This window comes from Temnothorax longispinosus, unplaced genomic scaffold (assembly GCF_030848805.1).
Source record: "Temnothorax longispinosus isolate EJ_2023e unplaced genomic scaffold, Tlon_JGU_v1 HiC_scaffold_168, whole genome shotgun sequence".
Classification (NCBI taxonomy): Eukaryota; Metazoa; Arthropoda; class Insecta; order Hymenoptera; family Formicidae; genus Temnothorax; species Temnothorax longispinosus.
In genome coordinates, this window is record NW_027269979.1 from 1 (window position 1) to 5,005 (window position 5,005).

Below are 5,005 nucleotides of genomic sequence, written 5' to 3' on the forward strand. Positions count from 1 at the left end.
AAGACGAAAGCTTGCAGAAGAATTCTTAAGCTTACTAACAGAAGATTATGCATCCTCTATTGCTCGAACAGCTGTTGAAACACAACTTCGGAAAAAAAGACATTCAACAGTACTATTACCAACTAAGGATGATATTAAGAAACTAGAGACTTATTTAAGTGATAGGATGAAAACAGCTTATGATTCGTTAAAGGAAAAATTTTCTGTAATCGCTTGGGAAGCATTGGCAGAAGGTTGTCTGCTATCTATTCAGTTATTTAACCGACGTAGACCAGGGGAAATAGAACGTGCTTTAATCGAAGACTTTCAAAATTATCAAGAAGTGAATAAAAATACAATAGGCGCAGCTTATGTCTCCCTTAGTAATGATGAAAGAAAGCAGCAGAGAAATACGTCCGATTTACTATGAGAGGAAAATTAGGCCGTACTGTACCAGTTCTACTTCATAAGCAAATGTTGGATAATTTAAAACTACTTCTAAGCTATCGCAAGACCGCAAATGTTCATTCAAATAATCCATATCTCTTCGGAATACCTGGCACATTAAAAGGAGATTATCGTTACTTGAGAGCATGCGATCTCATGAGAAGATACTCAGAAGAATGCGGAGCACCAAATCCAGATAGGTTGCGAGGAACTAATTTAAGAAAGCATATTGCTACAATGTGTACTAATTTAAATCTAAGAGACCACGAGATTTCCGATTTGGCAAATTTCATGGGTCATGCTGACAAGATTCACAAAGAACATTATCGTCAGCCCATTTTAAGTAGAGAATATTCCACGTATCTAAATTATTGGAGGTTGTACATGGAAAAGACAGCGATGAAGAAATAGATGTAGAGGAAAGTGATTTACCAAATGTATCATCACGTAAGTTAATTATGCTTCTTTTTATTTGTTTTAGAGGAAAGTCCTCTATTATGAGATAGGCTCCTAATATGCGATAGCGAGGTTTCTGCTAAACTAATAGGTTCTATTGTTGGTTCCATCATGAACTTGCCCTTAAAGTAAAACTTATTTAGTGGAAAATTCATTATTCAATCGTGCGTGCACTCGCCTACTACAGTTTTCAATTCTGCACATAAACTTCTAGCAATCACGCAAAATAGACGTGGTATCTCATATAGGGTACTTTCCTCCACTAATTAGATTAGTAGTACGTTATTAAAATTACTTATACTAATAACTATTGTGTCCATAGCTAAAATAATAGAGCAAAATAGTGTTTTCCTGAATGAGTTTTAATTTTACAGTGTGTTTTGGACACATATAAAGTTACTATAGTAATCTTTAGCTTTAAAATATAATAGTAGTTTGAGCTGTTCGAGCGATAGAGGATACATAACCTTCTGTTAGTAAGCTTAAAAATTCTTCTTCAAGCTTTCGTCTTATCGCGTTTCTTTATCATTATAATACATCTCTTACAAAGTTGTTTGAGTAATGTACTCAGAGATGTTGCTAATGATGGAGTTTAAACTAAATACATTTTTATTACTGTCTACTCTAATTATTATCCTATGCAATTATAATCAATATAACTGTTTACATTATTGTACATGAACAAATTTCAGTTGGTATTTAATGAAAAATAATTACTATTTTTATATTTGTATACTTTATTTTTCCAGATTCATTAGATTTTACAGAACCTAACGCAAATCAAAATAATACAGATGAAAGTCTTTGTATGCCTTAATAATTATTAGACAATTATTAGATAATACGGTACTAATATTATTAGTAAATTATCGTTATAATAACTTCGTTATTAAAATAAAATAATATAGAATTATAATTACAAGTTATTAAAGTTCTAAAAGTTTTATCATTTATTTTTACAATTCTATAAAGAATAGCAATTCTATTAAAAAATCCAGATAGTCCAGATCTATCAATCCAATCAAAAATCCAGATCTATCAATATGACATTAAATTAAATATATATGCGGCATTCCATGCCAAATCGATCAGGGTTTGACCCTCGACCTCTCGGATTTAATCGGTGATTTTTTATGTTATTGTTCCACCTCTAAGATGCACTTTGAATTCTTTTTATTTTTTTTTTAAACAATTGATTTAGTTATAATTTTTTAAACCGACATATCGATGGCCATTTTTATGGTAATTTCAAATTAAACATTTACACGTTATCAGATCCACCTGGTTGAAAATCTAGTTTTTTTTTAAATAACTGGATAAAGTATTGAACATGAAGTATTAAATAAAGATAAAAAAACTTACGTTACTAAACCGTTTTAACGTTAATAAATCTACTTTATTAATTATTATGAAAAGATTAAAAAACGGCCACAATTTAAAAATCTGAAAAATTCTCAAAAATCCTGTGTCAAATATCGAAATTTTTAAGCCTAGGCCCAAAATGGGCCGGCGTTTGCTTCTAATTTTTTCAAGTTTTTTTCGAGTTTTTTTTCGAAAAAAATATTGAAAAAAATTAGAAGCAGACGTAAGTCCACTGTAGGCTGTTGCTTGAATATTTTTGTATATAACACAGAATTTTTGAGAATTTCCTCAGATTTTTAAATTGTGACCATCGATGTCGGTTTAAAAAATTATAACTAAATCAATTGTTTAAAAAAATCTAAAAAAAATTCAGAGTGCATCTTAGGTGGAACAATAACATAAAAAATCGCCGACCAAATCCGAGAGATCGAGAGTCAAACCCTGATCGATTTGGCATGGAATGCCCCATATATAGCATTAAGCTTATATTTAATTTAAATCTTCATGTCATATTTATAGAAAAAATCCATATAAAAAAAATGTTTATGGGGTTTGTCATAATTCCTTTATATTTAAGCAAATTTATTTTCTTTAAATATATTTTTCAATGTTACAACATGTTTCAAACATTTAACAGTTATTAATTTTAATTTTAAAATTATTAGTATTTAAATCAATCTGTGCTATTGTTTTAAATAATTAATATCAACAGAATTTAATTTACACTGTGAGGATATAAGTAGATTATATTTAAATTTAATATTTAAAAAAATATTATTTTAATGCTTTGTGTACATTATTTTTACAGATTCATTAGATTGTGAAGAATCTAATGTAAGAGAATACAGTACAGATAAAAATAAATCTTTATCCTCTCCTTCACAAGTGAATCATAAGGATAAAAAGAAACGTTCAAGTAAGTGTAATTTATGAAATATAAATATGTCATATTTGTGTTATATGTTTGTTTTCATTATCAGCATCTCCATTTGGAAAATGTGTTCGTCGACGTTGGACAGAAGAAGAACAGAATATTACACGTGCAACTTTTAAACATCATATTACTTCTGGAATTCAACCTTCTTTTAAAGAAATCCAAAAATGAAGGATGAAAACCACCCTGTTTTGCCAATAGAAATTGTGCAACTATTAAAACATGGATAAATAATCAAATGAATAAGGAGAAAAAAAAAAATAGAAGTGAGATCACGTTATATCTCAAAAATTCTTATAAACGTTTGTTCTTTCGAGTATTTTATTGTATACATATATAGTTCTTATTATACATGTTTAAAACATATTTTAAATGTTTTACTGTTAAACATCTTTACTCTTTAATATCTTACATAAGTTTGGGACATATGTATAATTTTTGTTCATTTTAGCCTAGAAAATATTTCCCTGAAATAGTGCCGTGCAATTCTGAAACATTCTGTATAATTTAAGATATCAGCTATGTTAATCTTAGAGTGCTACTATTTTTTTTTTTTACATTAACATTACTCTGAGCGAAAATTTAACCTCAAAATTAAGATTTTTTTTTAATATTTTTAAAAATCTTTTTACACTTTTTTTAAGTTACAACTTGTGACTTACAAGATATTAAACTGACCGAACTATTTTGATATGAAAATTAAATAAAATTGTAATGTGTTTGAAAATTTTTGAACGATCATTCATATTATCCTCCCAATGTAAGTTATAAATTATCTTACTGCAGCGCTAAATATATATTATAAAATCTTATTAAATGTCATTTTTTAAGTTATCAAAATTTTAATAATGCAAGCTGTGCAAGAAGTTCAGCTAAAGCGAATAGGACTATATAAAGAGAGCTTCTGATTCTAGTCAATTATCCAGTAAACAATCTACCTGCAATATGACAATAGATTAACAGTAGATTTGCTCAGATTCGCAACAGATGCGGTATCATCTATGTCCGCATTAAACTTGTGGTTTGATATAATCTAACAGTAGATTATCGGCAGAAACCGTGCAGAACTTGTCATTTCTTAAACATTTAAATGGATCATTTAATGTATAGTATATAAATTAATAAATATATTATTATAATAGGGTAACTCCGGTATTTACGCCGTAGAAGTTACAAAAAACAGAAAGAGAATAAAAGTATTTGCTCGTAATTATTCTGTTATGTGCCTTTATGCCATATCAGTATTGTGCGGTAATTTCAGTTCTTTATTGTTAATATTAACGAAACCGTCATGAATCGATTTCTCACCATAGTAAGTAGCGCGATCATATACATATTACGACCTACATGAAATAATTACTATAAAAAGTGTAAAAGGTTCAATGGTTATTTCATGATACATAAAGGATGGAATACAGCAAAATACAAGTGCATAGCTCTTGTATTCTTTGTTTAGTTTGATATCTTGTATAACCCATCTGTTTAGGATATACGGCATTTTTAGCGTGCAGGATTTATGCATAGTACAAACACTCTGTAAAAATCGAAATCTCCTATGTGTTCTTTATCCTTTTTATTTGATCATATAACCTTTAATGCATTTATCGTTCGTCTATTTTTTTATTATACTGGCAACGATTATAATCGTCGTGACAAATCGTCACCCCGTTTCGACCATGGATTCGGGTCCTTCTAAAATTTATGTAATTTAGATGGTTATATTATAAGCATCCTAAATTTAATTATTCAGATAGGATACTTATAAAGGTTATTCTACATAGAAGTTGTAGTCGTGAGTTGTAAGAAATTGACCAATCACAGATTGAA

The 5,005-nt window shown here is 28.8% G+C and overlaps 1 long non-coding RNA gene across 1 annotated transcript; it reads left to right on the forward strand.

Moving 5' to 3' along the window:
• The first annotated feature begins 839 nt into the window (after positions 1-839).
• On the forward strand, positions 840-3,642 carry LOC139823725 (uncharacterized). Its single transcript, XR_011734859.1, has 3 exons — positions 840-873; positions 3,053-3,160; positions 3,225-3,642. It is a non-coding gene; the product is annotated as an uncharacterized lncRNA (long non-coding RNA).
• The last annotated feature ends 1,363 nt before the right edge of the window (positions 3,643-5,005 follow it).